This window comes from Ochotona curzoniae, unplaced genomic scaffold (genome assembly GCF_017591425.1).
Source record: "Ochotona curzoniae isolate NIBS_2020 unplaced genomic scaffold, NIBS_Ocur_1.0 scaffold_2453, whole genome shotgun sequence".
NCBI classification, from domain to species: Eukaryota; Metazoa; Chordata; class Mammalia; order Lagomorpha; family Ochotonidae; genus Ochotona; species Ochotona curzoniae.
The window spans coordinates 2,604,629-2,618,517 of NW_024467094.1; positions in this window are offsets into that span (position 1 = coordinate 2,604,629).

Below are 13,889 nucleotides of genomic sequence, written 5' to 3' on the forward strand. Positions count from 1 at the left end.
TGATTCCAGCTTCCTGCTTGGAAGGAATCGGGCCAAGTACCCTCTACCCATGTTGGAGACCCAGACTGAATGGCTCCTGGCTCCTGGATTCCGCCTGGCCCAGACCTGGCTGTTACAGTCATTTGGAGAGTAAATGGTTGGATGAAAGACCTCTGTGTGTGTGTGTCTCTCTCTCTCTGCCTCCCAAATTAAACAGAAAATAAACAATAAATTCAACAACTTACAGAAACAGAACACATAATGGTGTTGAGAGTCCTTGGAATAGTGTGTTGGGGACTGGGGGGGCCGGGGGGGGAATAACGTTGAATACACAGCAAGACACCCAGTATAACCCATGTATTTAGTCAGCTGTGCCTGGGAGGAAGTCTATCAAATATAGATTTAAAACAAGCAAACTAAAAATAATTGGAGGTATAACACTAACAATCTCTGCCTAAACGATTCTGGGTCATTCGTGTTGATTTGTTGATACGTTGTGGAAGTTTCCTAACTGTGTCCACAGAGAATACGCTCTTCCTGTCATAATGAGAGGAAGAAGGGGCAGCAAATTATGATAAAAACAAATGAAGCGATGGTCAGCACCCGGGGCTGAAGCAGCATCTTCGCCTGGTCTACGGGACCCAGGTGCGCTGTCAGCACCAGGTCCTCCTTCCTAGAAACATCACTGTTATTACATTGCTAATCACAGCGTACACAGCTCCTTCCTCCGCGCTAATCGCCCGCCACACCTGGGAGACGGATCCGGGCTTGGAGGGGGAGAAGAGGGGAGACAGTCTGGATCGAGTTCAGAGACGAGTTGGCCAAATGATTTAGGCAGCGGGCGGGATAGGTGCTGGCAGAGAGATGAAAGGAAGCCCATCTTAACAGTTCTGCCTGAGCTGGGCCTGGGCGGGGGAGGAGGGGATGGGGAATGGCTGCAGAATTAGCCCTCAAACATCTGAAAATCGTGAACCGCAACGAGGGAGGAGGCAGCCCCATTGAGCCAGCCTGCTCCCCCCACACCCCGGGTCATCGGATGCTCCACCCATCATCCCTGAAGCTCCCAGTAGTGGTTGCAGGCGCAGAGCCAGGCTGCAGAACATTCTGCCTTAGAACCAGGAAAGCCTTCCAGTTACAGGAACCGCATGAGCCTTGCAAACCGCATTCCGCAAGGTGAGCCGCCCAGATGCAGACACCTCCATCAATCACAGGCCAGGCGCTGGTGTAACAGAGCCAGCAGCGGCGGAGGCTCCTGCAGCAGCCCGGGAGAGCTGCCCAGCTCCACCGCCCTGACCCCAGGGACCTCGCTATTTATTTCTCTTTCTCACACCCACTCATTCGGAAGGATTTCCTCTGAGGCTTCCGTGGCCTGGTTTTGCACTAAACGCCGCCGAGGAAGCATAGCTCCACAAAGGCTTTGCACGGAGCTCGCAGGAGAATCAGAAGGTCAAAAACGTGAACCTCTCTGGAGGTGTTGTTGCCAAATGCTCTGGGGCTTCCTGGATCACCCCATGGGAGGGGTCCGGACTTGGAGGAGAAGGGTGAGCAAATGGGACAACCACCGGAGACCAGCCAGGGCTGTGCGCCAAAGCACAGGAGCTGAACAGGTGGAAGAGCATCCTTGTTCCAAGCTCACAGCAAGCAGGCGTGCCCAGCCTCAGAGGAGGACAAAGTTGAACACTAGCCCTGGAGGTGCACAGTAAGAGAAAGTGATGGGAAGCAAGGGAGATCAATGAGGTTTCTGCTGCCAAAGAAGGCGAATGGACCATGATAGCCTAAATGACAGGTGGTCCAGAACAGGCGGGGAGAGCAGTGGGAGAGAGACCGCTCCAGCACTGAACCCACAGAAGCTGGGTCCGGCAACCTGGTGTTGCTGGATGTTGCTGGTTGTTGCTGGTTGTTGCTGGTGCCCAGGTCCTAGAAGTGGTTCTGAAGATAGGGCTTCAGGAAGGTGAGGGTTGCACTATTCCATCCTCCACTTAGAATCAAAGCCAGCCACCATGTTACTCCACCAGACTGTTAGAGACACAAGGGGTCAGGGCCGGAGTGCTGGTGTACTGGATAAAAGCCACCACCTGCCAAGCCAGCATCCGATGTGGATGCTGTGTCGGCTCAGGTCCCCACTCCCCTCCACTGCCCACCCAGCTCCTCCCTAATGGTCAGGGGTGAGGTGGGGGGTGGGGAGGGTGTAGATAATGGGAAGATGACCCAAGTGCTTCTGCCCCCTGCCGTTCACCTGGAAGACCCAGATGAAGCTCCTGGCTTGAACCTGTCCCAGTGTCAACCATTACTGGAGTGAATCAATGGATAAAAGTACTCTCTCTCTCTCTCTCTCTCTCTCTCTCTCTGTCTCTCTGTCTCGCTTGCTCCCTCCCTCCCTTCCTCATTCCTTTTCTATCCGTAACTCTGAGTTATAAATAAAATAGATATCTTTAAAAAAAAAAAAAAGGAAATAAAAGGCATCTTCAAACAGACTGGATGGAAAATGCTCATTCCTATAATCCCATTTTGCCTTGAAGCTTTTCAAAAAGTATAGTGGTATAGTCTGGAGCCAAGAACCACCTGATTATGAAATGTTCACACAATAACCGTGAGAAGGGACAGAAAGGAGAGAACAGACTGAGAATGAACTGCCAAGAAGAAAACCTTGGAGAAATGTTTTTGGTGAGATAATTATATCCCTATAAGTAACGCAGAGGAAAAATGGCTGATAAAGATGAAGGATCCTTCTATTTTCTGTGTGACATTTTCTTTCTTTTTTTTTTAAGATCTATTTATTTATATTGGAAAGTCAGATATATAGAGAGGAGGAGAGACAGAGAGGAAGATCTTCCGTCCGATGATTCATTCTCTAAGTGAGCGCAACGGCCAATGCTATGCTGATCTGAAGCCAGGATCCAGGAGCATCTTCCGGGTCTCCCATGTGGGTGCAGGGTCCCAAGGCTTTGGGCCGTCCTCGACTGCTTTCCCAGGCCACAAACAGAGAGCTGGAAGGGAAGTGGAGCTGCCGGGATTAGAACCAGCGTCCATATGGGATCCAGGCGCGTTCAAGGTGAGGACTTTAGCCACTAGGCCACGCTGCCAGGCCCAAATGCATCTTTTTTTAAAAAAAAAGTTAGCCTACATGTTCATCCTCCCCCACAAAACTTTTTTGAGCACATGGAGGAAGAATAATGAGCAAGACAGATTAAAATCTTTGTTCTCGTGGAAGTTTTAAGCTGGTGGACAAGACAGAAAAACGTAAATAAATATCTATATGCTGTATGTATTCAAAAGCAAGGAAGTGCTAATGAAGGAAGTGGAGCTAGGACAATCCAGGGAAAACTGGGAGCAAGGTTTGGGAAGTGTTGACATTCTAGATCATGTGGCTGACCTTTGACACTTTGGCCTTTTTTTTTTTTCAATTTTATTTTTACTTCTTTTTTAAAGTATTACCATCATTCTGTGATACAGTGCCACAGGCCCTGGGATTTTTCCTACCCCTTCCTCAAGTCCCCTCCCCTGCCGCCACCGATTTCCCCAATATCATCACCATGGCATAGCTCTTCATAAACAATCACATGTCCATCATCGCGGGCATGGACAATGGCAGGGAGCCCAGCATCCTATTGTCAAGATGCAGCTAACAGTTTCATTGGGAGTCCATCTTTGCTCTGGAAGTAGAGAGGCACACTGCACTGCATCCTCACATCTGGACATGATAATCTCCATTACACAGTCACCACACATCCCTCTTACATAAAAAAGCCACAATACAGAATCAACAACAGGAAGAAAAGTAGAAATTTACAATACCATGAATTTCTCAAGAGGTCCTGAATTGCTGGCAATCCTGCCCCTCCAAACATGATGAAATCTCTCCCAAATCCACTGCTTGCTATAGTCTACCTTAGCGTCTCCGTCTGCCCAGATCTTCACGCCAATGATTGGCTGGGGTAGTTGATCAATTTGTTCTGTCCTCCATCCTCTGCCATGGTACCAGGTGTCCTCTGGAGGCCCCAGTGTGCTGTTATATCCTTCATGTACAATGGATATGCTGTCCACTGCTTCATCTGAGCCACTAAGGAGGCCCAGCTCTGACACATGCACTCCATGGTCAGACCCTGGAACCTGCAATTCTCTCCATGGTTAGTATTCTGAATCCAGTGGTTCAGTTGGTAGCGACTCACCAAAGAAACCTCATCTGAGGCCATCCCAGACCTGATTCTTGTGTGTGTTTGCCAATACAGGGTCCGGCACAGTCCGTCACCCAAATCAACCTACAAACACTCTGGTAGTTGTAATTGCTGGGTCAGTTCTGTCTCCAGCCCCATGTTTTACACACACCAAAGGGTGTTGGAGCCCAGACTAATCCTGTCCACCACATACTGGGCCTTCACACCAGTGGGAGCTGCACTCTAGTTGGAGTGACCCACAAAAACCCCCACCAGGCCCACCCCCTACGCTGGTTCCCGTGCTTGCCAGTATGTACAGCAGACTGTCTGTCCTGTCTGTCCTCCATCCTCTCTGTCTGTCCCACATCCCATTCAGCTCTCGTACATGTTGATGGGCACTGAAGCCCAGTTCATCCCAAACAGCCCCACCATCCAGTCCACACTGGTACCAGTGGGTGCTACCATCTGTCTAATCCATGCCTGCGCCTGATAGAATTTGGCCCCTGTGCCGGAATCTGCCAGCTGATGCTATAGCAAAGCCCAATCAATCCGCAGCCACACTGGCTTATGCATGAACCAGAAAGTGCAGTCAGCACAGCCTGGCTTTTCCCTGATCCAGCTCACACGCAGGTCATTGGATGTGGCCCTCCCAGGCCTAGTCTGCCCCTATCCCAGCTTTCATGCTCCCCAGTGGGAGTGGTGACCCAGTAGGGGTCCTTGCAGCCCCCTCACCAGGGCCATCCCCACCTGCCCCTTATGTTTCACATGTGCCAGTTGGGTGCTGCAGCCCAGACTGGCACAGCCCGCCTCAACCTCAGCATTTACCAGTGGGTGCTGTAGTCTGGCCAGGTCAGGCCTACCCCCAATTCCAACTCTCACTGGTGGGGGCTACAGCCTAGCCCAGCCTGGCAGTCCCCAATCTTGGCTCTCATGTGGACAGGCTGGTTTGTGCCCTGACCTGGCCTGACCCGCACTTCATTCTGGCATTTGGATTCGCCAGTTGATGATACAGACTGACCCACCCTGGCCTGCCCCAGACCTGTGCCAAATGTTTGCTGGTGGGTACCAAATCTTGGCCTGGTCTGGGATACTCCCTGTCTTGGTTCTTGAACTCACCCGTAGGGAGTGTATTCTGACAGAGAAGTTCCTCAAGCTCCTCCATTAGGATCGGGAATAGCTCTATGATAAGGTGACTTCTGGAACCTGAGGCTGGGCCTATCAGTCAGCAAGGCTCCGACAGGGACTCCAAAAGGAGGCGCCAACATATTTTACTAAAAAAGCTGGAAGAACTATAATAACTCAAGGAAAAGAGAAAATAAAAAACAAGCAATAAATTTGAAACAACAAACACAAAAGAACAATGAAAATCATTTTCTAAACTACAAGAGCTGATTCTGTAAGAAGACTCATCATACAGAAAACTGCATCAAAACCCAAGGAAATAAACTCTACCGCCATAATTAAGAAAGGGTGTATACAGAGACACAAAGGAAAATGAAAACATTTTACGCATTATTGTCAAAACTCTCTACTAATTATTTCGAAATCTGAGTTCAATGGTTTCTCTAACAAAGTAGGTTACTGAAGTTGGTTAACAAAGAAAAGAACCGAAAAAAAAAAAAGGAAATTCAAAATATTGCCAACAGACCAAACTTCAAACACAGGATCAGAGCAAGGAAATATACACATAGTTTAGTTCATGGTATAGTAGTTTAACTAACAGTGCTATCTGTGATTTAAAGATGGTAGTATACTAAAATTAATAAGCACTAATTGATGATGATGGAGATGAATATTTTTGACAGATGAGAGAAAATCAATTGCTTTACAGAGGGTCCCTCTGGATGATTCATGTGGTTTGACTTAAGATTGTTCAACTTCATCATGATGCTAGAACATAGAATTGTTCTGTATTTCATTTTCAGTGCAATAGCTAAGAAATGTATTTCTGGGCCTGTGCTATGTTGTAACAAGATAAGCTACCACCTGTGACACTAGCTGGCTGGACACCAAGAGTCAGACCCAAGGATACCTGCACGGAACAGCATTGTTTGTCATAGCAAAAACGAAACACCCAGAATGCAAACATAAGACCCAGAAATCAAGTAATATCTTGTCCCAGGAGTAGTCCTCTTATGTGAAAAAAAAAATGTTTCACAACAATATGTCCAGCACAATTTCATTTTTTAATATTAGGAAGAAAAAGTGGGGGGGAAACAGAAGGGAGAGACTAGAGGTAAATAGTGAACCTTCATAAAAGCCATTAATTATATTTCTCCACATGGTTAAAATTATGAGAAGTTTATCTTCTTTCTTTTTACACATGTTACTTTTTTGTAATTGAAGCAAAAACAGTTAAGGGGTTTTTCTTTCTTTTTCTTTTCTTTTTTTTGGACTTCAGACAAGCGTAACCATACAGGAAATAGCTGAGTTTCAGCACCTAAAATTAAGAGCTTTCCAGTGTTACATTTTGTTCAAGTGAGTCAAGGAAATTTTATTTTCTGTTATTCATTGGAGGGGGATGGGGAATACTGATAGGGTTAAAAAATAAAAAATGAAAAACCGGCCAAAACCAAGGTCTCATCCACATTCAGCTTGCACTTGATTTAAAGGCTCTTTCTCCATTCTCGTGCCTCCCCCACTATGTTTTTAACGTAATCTTGGAAGGATTAAAAAAAATAAAAGCTAAGTATAATGCAAGCCTTACTTTCTTACTTTCCTGGGTTGTATGTAGTCTTCTGGTTAAACTAACGTCCAACCAACTGTCAAATGTTTCCATTAATAAGATGGCTTTAACTAAAGACTACCATGTACGGAAACTAAAAAGAAATTACTGTTGGATATCTCCCAATCAGTAAGACAATGGTGACCTCAAATATTTACCTTCACAAGTATTCAGAAAGCTGTCCAAAGCTGAAAAGAGACTCAGAGAGAACTAGCGGTCAGTGTCTTCTAGTTGAATTCACTGACCCTTGCTCATTACCCGGAGAAGCACAAGGTAGGAAAAAAAGTGGAAAAATGACAGCAGCGTTTGAAAATTAGAACTGGAAGGAAAAGAAATTACAATTACTTAATCCCACAAGGACAAGGCTGGCCTCAATGTCATGCTTCAAATACTCAAAAAACATAACACATGATGGAGACGAACAAATGGGATTTTTCTTTTTATCGTTCTTATTTGAAAGTCAGACAGAGATAGGCACAAAGACTGATTTTTCTATCCTCTGGTTCACTCCCAAGATGGTTCACTCTGCAATAGCTAGGGCTGAGCCAGGCCAAAGCCAGGCTCTCCCATGAACATGGCAAAGACCCAACCATTTGAGCCATCTTTTACACTCTCCCAGATTGCACATTAGAAGGTAGCTGGAATCCAGACTTGAACCCAGACGCTCAGATAAGGCATAGTGGCATCTTAAGCAGTGTCTTAACCATCCGCCCACGCAAACAGAATTTAATATCAAAGAAAATTTCTGGAAGCGCAAGGTTTATGAAGTAATAGAATGGAACGCTGAAGGATGCATTCGCATTTCTTTCTTGTTTTTTTAAACCCAATTTTATTTATTTGAAAAGCAGGGTGACACAAAGAGAGAGAGCCACTCCTAGCTTACCTCTCAAATGGCTAAAACAGCCAAATCTGGGTCAGGTTGAAGCCAGAAGCCTGGAACTCCATCTAGGTCCTTCACATGGGGGACAAGCTCCCAAGAAGTAGGGCTGTCTTCTGTTGCCTTGCCAAGCCCATTACAACAGAGCTGGGTCAGAGGTGGGGTAGCTGGGACTCACATGGGCTCTCCTATGGGATGTCAGTATCGCAGGCAACTATTTAGCCTTCTGAGTCACAATGCCAGTCCTGGAATTCTTTCTCAGAATTCTAACTATGAGACTGTGGGTCACAGCCCCATGGCCATTCAGGAGGCCCCCTTCAACAGTCTAGCTTTGTTGAGCAGGTTGGGAATTTGTCATGGGCAGACAGGTGCATATTTAAGGGACTCCAAGGGCCAGAGGGCCCCCCCCAAAAAAAAAGTTGACCAGTTTTGCAAATGCATTGGGATCAGCAAGAAGTCGTCAACCATTTTTCCAACATGTTGACATCTGCTAACATCCAACTGTGGCTTGCCCCTGAGAACTCTTCCCTCAAATTGTTTATGCTTGTTTATCTTAAGAAAAACACAAGCTTGGTGTTTCTGGGTTCATTTACAATGAGCTCATTTTGATGGGCCTGGGAGTCCGTTTGGCTCCCAAGATGCCTCGTGGGATTCAAAGCAAGTTGCTCTTTTGTGGGGAGGTGCACTGGGGGAGTGTGAGACAGAAGCCAGACTGTACCACCTTTGGTTAAGCTCTCCCGCCCTGGAAATTCAAGCTGGAGTCCGACTTCATAATCCCTCAGTGTGCATGCTCCGTGGTTGTTCAACTGCTTCTGTGTTTGGGCGTGTATATTTCCCTCTTGTCATCTGAACTGAGACCAGCAGGTTTGCTTGTACTTGGGAGTCTGTTGGAACTGATGCCAACAGTGTGCGTTTCACCTACTGCATAGGACGTTGACTTAGGATACTTGGTTCCTATATAAGCACTTACTACCCAGCTCCACTCCCAACTCTAGCTTCCTGCTAACACAGACTGGTGGAGGTAGCAGTGATGGCTAAAGCAGTTGGGCTCTGCCATCCACAAAGGAGACCTGAAATGGATTCCTGGTTCCCAGCTTTGTCCCCCACCCCAACCAAGCCTGGTTTTGCTCTGAGCAGACGCAATGTGGCAATGGGAACTCTCAGACAGACTCCATCTCTTTTTTCTCTCTCCATCTCTCTCTTTCTCTCTCTCTGCCGCTGGAAATAAACTTTAAATTTTTTAAATAATAATAAAGTAGAAGCTAGTGGTGTGAGAGGGAATCCACACCAACATCCCATACTGGAGTGTCAGTTCAAGTGCAGATCCTGGGAAAACAGTAAAAGGATGGCCCAAGTGCTCAGGCCCCTTCATCTACATGAGAGACCAGGATGGAATTTTAGGCTGTTGACTTTGGCCTCCCAGTCCTGGCTGTTTCTTTTTCTTCATCTCACAAAACAATAAGCAAAAAAGCAGACATCAGATAGTTGCTAGATGAATATGCTGAAGTAATTAGATCAGAATCAGTTTGGGTAAGCCCTCACTTTTGATGACTAAGCTCATCGGCCTCAATGTTTAGCTCTGGAAAAGGTCATTCAATATTCTTTAAAAACATCTATCATTTGATTTGAAAGCAGAACGAAGAAAGAGTGAGAGATACTGTGTTAGTTCACTCTCCAAATTGTCACAGCAACCAGGGCTGGGTCAGGCCAAAGCCAGGAGTTCACAACTCCAACTTGGTCTCCCAGATGGATAGCAGGGAACCAAGCACTTGGGCCATCTTCCATTGCTTTCCCAGGCACTTTAGCAGGGAGCTGAATTAGAAGTGAAGGAAGCAGGACTTGAGCAGACTGTCAAATGGCTACTGGTATCACAGGGGGCAGCTTAAACCAGTGCACCACAACCATAGCTCCAGTCATTCACTATTTACACTTTTGTTCCAGCTATGTGCTCTACGCTGTACTAATCAGAAGGCTCATGAAACAAATATAATATATTCCACCCGCTGTAAGAAGCAGAATGTAGGTGTGAGATGATTAACATATCATTAGATATGCAATGTCTGGCACGGACAGGAAATCATGAAAGACAAAGGATCTGGTTAAGCAGAAGGTGCCGAGTTGGCCTATGTGTGGACAGGAGGGCGGGAGGAAGAGACTGGAGTGCAGGTGTATGTGGCAGGTCTGTGATCAGAATGAAGGCAAGGAGGGCTGCCCTGTTCGAAGGCATCAGGAAGTCAGAAGAGAAGAGCTATTGGAGGAAGGCCTAGGCAACCAGGCTAGGATATCTGTCCCTGATACACACAGCCCCTGAGCACCCAGAATGGAAATGCAGTGTTGAAAAAAAATGGTTCTGGAAGCAGAGTGTGGGATGAACTGGAGAGGAATTGACAAAGGTAGGGGTGACCAGCTCTGTGGCTGTTGGAATGACTGAAGTGCAAAATGAGGAGCTCATGGCCTCATGGGAGATTGGCAGCTCAACCCTTGCACGTTTGCATTGACCGGCACATTAAGGCAAACCCTACAGAATGATGGCTTTGATGTTGAGCCACAGTCAGATATCAGCACTTTCATACAATTCAATCTAATCATTTTAAGTCCAGGGATGTAGAGCCTTCAGGTATGACTTGATCCAGCAGTTCAATGATATCACTTCAAGGTTAGTTTCTCTCCTTCCTCTTTACATTCACACAAGCAGTTTTCCTTCAAAACCTGTCCTCTCTCATGCAGAATAAGCAGTAAATTTTACTTTCTTTGAGAAAAAGAGAGTGTGCACCAGTGAGAGAAGATCTTTCCTATAAGCTCAAATCAACCTCTTGATCTGAAATCAAATACTCCTCATAGAACCAAGCTCAGCAAGCAGGCAGTGGGATGCGGGGATGGTATGAAGTCAATTAGGATTCACCGTAGAGGTAGGAAGGCATTCAGCCGATCTCACCCACAGTCACATAGCTTTAAAACTGGAGGTCCCAGTGGGAAGGAGGAAGGAGGCCACTAACACATGTCCACTATAACATCACCATTTGGGCTTAGCGCCCCCTGCTAAATGTGTGCTGCCTGAGGCATGGGAAAGGTGTAGCGCTAAGAGACTCTCCAGCCAAAAGGACTCTGCCAGGCCCCACGCACCAAGCAGTCAGTAGGAGAAGACTAGAGGTGTTGGTCTAAGAAACAGCAGCCCACAGCCTGGGAAGCAAAGGATAAGAAAGCTACCCCTGTGCTCAAGGGCAGGAGAGCTGTCATGTGCCTCTTGCTGGCTGAGCAGGTTGGAGTGCAACAGTAAGAGAGATTTCGCCATTTTGCACGGAGGTTAAGACACCGCTTGTGATGCCCACACCCAGACTGAATCCCCACTCTGGCTCTTGTTCCTATCTCTAGCTTCCTGCTCATGTACACCCTGGGAGGTAGTCATGGCCTCAGTTGGTGTGGTTCCTGCCGCTGACGTGGGAGACCTGGACTGACTTCAGCCTGGCCCAGTCCTGGCTGTTGCAGGCTGTAAAACAGTAGCTGGGAGATCTTTCTCTGTCTCCGTTTCAAACATTTTTTTTTTTTTAAAAAAAGCAGAGATACATATTAGAGTATTTCAATCAGTTTATGGAAAAATAAAAGACTATTTTGATGCCAGAGATTGAAACCCATTCACTGTTGTTTTTTAATCGTACACATTATCCACAAGATTTTTAAAGATTTTTTTTTATTATTATTTTTATTGCAAAGGCGGATATACAGAGAGGAGAGACAGAGAGGAAGATCTTCCTTCTGATGATTCAGTCCCCAAGTGAGCGCAACGGCGGATGCTATGCCAGTCCGAAGCCAGGAGCCTCTTCCGGGTCTCCCACGCGGGTGCAGGGTCCCAAAGCTTTAGGCTGTCCTCGACCGCTTTCCCGGGCCACAGGCAGGGAGCTGGAAGGGAAGCGGAGCTGCCGGGATAGAACCGGCACCCATATGGGATCCCGGGCGTGCAAGGCGAGGACCTTAACCACTTGCGCCACCGCGCCTGGCCCTATCCACAAGATTTTAAAGGCCACTTACCTATGTACCAGTTTCTCATGGACTTAAGGGAAGAGCTAGTGAGATCAGCAGAAGGCCTGGAGAGCTGCGTTGTCATCGAAATGGGGTCAAACTGCCCCTAGAATTGCAGATCTCACTAACCAAGGTAGAAAACTCCACATCTTTTTACCAACATCCGTCTGAAGTGCCAACATGATATTCTGAAAGCACCTAGGACCCGACACCTAAGACCCAGCCCAGTACACATCAGACCTCCTTCTCACACTGTAGCCAATCCCTCAGTACACACCGTTCTCCACTCTGAGTCGATTATTTTTGCCTTCATTCATCACTAGGCAGGTCGTGTCATGGAAACTCAGCCACACCCTTGGACACAACCTCCAAAACTCATCTCCTTCAGTGTGGCAAGGCCCTTTCAGGAGAAGCCTGTGCCATCTGCCAAGTGAAACGATTTCATGATGCCCACGTGCGTTTGGAGGAGGAGGAGGGGGAAATGGCTGAACAGGAGTAGTACCCACGCTGGTCTCTGAGGGAACATCTTTTAACTTTTGCAGGTGCTGGGCATCAGAGCAGAGTCAGTGACTTACAGCCTCCTCTCCCTGGTGCTGCATTTCGATCTCTTCCATGTCTTTGCACCTGGATGTGTTGCAAATTCTGCTTTTCTTTCTAGGTGCGGGCAATGCAAAGTAAGACAGGTGTCTGCATCATAAAACAATTAATGGCTTCTGAATGGAACTGGTGGCCTCCCCACCACTTGCTTATTTTCTTTTTCCTAATTTCTGCAAATGCCTCTGTCCCACCAAGCATCCCATGCTCCACCAAGGGGACAGCCTGCTGAGCACGACCAAAGAAAGCCGTCAGCTGCAATCTTATTTTATGATGACTCAACAGCTCAGCAATAAATAATACAACAAATCCTCTCCAGCCATCCTTTCCAAATGCGTGCCAGCCTGTGACACATTGGCACTGTTTTTCCTGCAAACCCATACATTCCCCAGGCAGACTTTCCCTACAAGCGCCCCAAGAGCAATTACAGAGTAGGGAGGGTTGACAGATGCTGGTAATGTACACACCAGGCATGTAATGCTCATCTAACCAGCTGTGTGAGTGAGGGGGAGCAGTCACAGCATCTGCAAGACTGAACAGATTAGATTAAAACTGCGTCGGGGAAGTGGAAGAGAAGGGGAGAGCGTTGAGCTCAGCAAATTTCCACCTGGATCACTCAGCATTTGCCAGCACCAAGCAAGCGTTTGCCTTACTTGGAAAAGGAGCATCTAAACTGAGGTGTCATTCCGTTCTCAGAGGCAGGGTTTTATTCCCCAGGATGCCACTGTTATTTCACATAAATGATGGCCTTAAACTTGTACCCACCTAAGACACAGCCTGGCCCGGAAGCATGTTAGGTATCCCTAACCAGAAAGTCTGAAACCGGAACTGCTCCAGATCTTGAACTTTCTGAGCAGTAATTCTTCTTCCACAAGTGGAAAACCCTATACCATGAAACTTGGCTTCATGCATAACAATTATTGACAATATCATATCAAATGACCTTCAGTCATCCCCACTACATGTCATCATGCTATGTAAAATTTTCCAAAATCCCAAATCTGAAGCACTTCTGATCCCAGGCATTTCAACAAGGGATACTCCACTTGTGTGTCCATTTCTTCACTCATTATTACTATTGATTGTAATCGTAATAATATTACTGATAATAGTTCCTCCCAGTGACAAAAAAGGAAAAATAAGACAAACATACCATCTTTCATCTGCTAAATAGGCTACCTTTTCTTTTTTTTTTTCAGACTATTCAATTTTATTTTTGGTGATGCTTACATAGTTGTTAGGGTGAGAAGGGTTGAGGATTAAGGGAAGGTGGGTAAGATCTTTGTAAATTTCCTTTTTTTTCTTTCTGTATCTGGGGGAAGAGGAAAGAAAAAGGGAGGAGCCACACCCAACCTCCCAAGTGCCCCCGTACTCAGGGATGGGGACAGCCACCCAGGGTCATCCCAGGGTCCCCAGTGTAGAACATACTCTGAGGGTTCTGCTCAAGTGATTTCAACAGCTCTGAAATGCTGTTGATCTCGCCACTCCAAAGATGAGGCAATCTTTCCAAGATCCATCGGCTGACTTAGTCTACCTTAGAGTC